Source organism: Centruroides sculpturatus, unplaced genomic scaffold (genome assembly GCF_000671375.1).
Source record: "Centruroides sculpturatus isolate CEXI.00-Female unplaced genomic scaffold, Cexi_2.0 scaffold4361, whole genome shotgun sequence".
In the NCBI taxonomy this organism is placed as follows: Eukaryota; Metazoa; Arthropoda; class Arachnida; order Scorpiones; family Buthidae; genus Centruroides; species Centruroides sculpturatus.
In genome coordinates this window covers 5,374-6,866 of record NW_019388470.1, presented here as the reverse complement: position 1 = coordinate 6,866, position 1,493 = coordinate 5,374, and the positions used below count along the sequence as shown (strand labels likewise).

Genomic DNA, 1,493 nt, shown 5'->3' with positions numbered 1-1,493 from the left:
AAGCAAGAAGTAATCAAACACTTTTTGGCAAGAGTATTATGTCTAATATGTCTTCCTATTGTATTTTATATGGCAATTTTTTACATTCATCTCAGGGTTTTATATAAAAGGTAATTTCATATTGTAATGTATCTAATTATACTATTGCATAACTCAAGCTTGATGACAATTCAAATTTTTAACATAAAATATACTTCTAATTTTTTCCTACCACTAAAGCAGTATATGAACTTTGAATAATTAATTTTGAGCTTTTTTTCTTGATTTTATCAATAAATTTTAGTAATATTTGATTCTTATTTTTACTCATAATAAATTAAATGAAAAATTGTAAATTTTTCCTTGGTTTGTTAAAATACACATTTTATTATGAACTGTTAAATGTTTCATTTTAATTAGATAGTATTAATATTAACATAAAATAAAATTATTGTAATTACTATATTGAGAAATTATAAAATAATTGTAATTTTAGTGGAACAGGTGATGGATTTTTTAGTTCTGCATTCCAATCACAATTGGAAGGAAATTCATTATATCATGCTAGCATGCCAAGACGTAAGTAAAGTTTTAGTATTTATTTTCCCTAAAACAATCTATACAATTTATCATTATATATTTTAAAGAATTGGCTTATGGTGCTATCATCACTTTAAAAAATCATCGTACAGGAGGAGGATATTTACATTCACATTGGCATCTTTATCCTGAAGGTATTGGTGCTAGGCAACAACAGGTAAAATAATATTTACATACAGAATGGTAACTTGTTGGAAATAGACAATCATAAAATGATACCAATTTAGCTTCATTTTTTATAAATAAATTTATTTTGTCATATAAATAATAATAATAAAATAAACAATTATTTTATATTCTCGAAGAATTTAGATATAAATTTAACTTATTTTAAATTTCTGACAATTGACACAAGAATGATCATGTTAACCTAAATATTAAAAATTAAAGAACACATTTACTTAACAATTGGCATTAATACATACAGTATTTGCTGTAAACAACAACAACAACAACAACTCTCTCACTAGTCACCATCTTGTTGAGATGAGATGTAGCTCAGTAGTTCCAATGAACTATTGAGGAATGCTTTGGGAATATATATAAGCTTTCAGTAGAGCCAAGCATGCCATCATTTTATAAATAAACTTTAAGCAATTTGTTACTTCTAGCATTTACTGACAACAGGGAAAATGAAAAATTTATGTTAATCTCAATGATAAAACATGTAAATGAGAAAGGTGGCAACTTTAACATCATTATACCGAATGGGTATAAGTGGAAGTCAGCAGAGAGGAGGTGTATTCTAGCAACACTAGGCAAGTTGATTAGTGATTAGAAGGAATTCATTCTTGGAGGGTGATTTTTGTTAGCATTTGTTATTGCTAATTTGCTTGTTTTTGTATATATATTTCTTGTTGAATATTAATCATTGTTTACAAAAATTGTTATATTAACTATTGAATAGTAACCAT

The 1,493-nt window shown here is 25.7% G+C and overlaps 1 long non-coding RNA gene across 1 annotated transcript; it reads left to right on the top strand.

The window, feature by feature from the left end:
- On the top strand, positions 1 to 769 carry LOC111616953. The gene is made up of 3 exons (XR_002755348.1): positions 1 to 110; positions 476 to 558; positions 627 to 769. It is a non-coding gene; the product is annotated as an uncharacterized LOC111616953 (long non-coding RNA).
- The last annotated feature ends 724 nt before the right edge of the window (positions 770 to 1,493 follow it).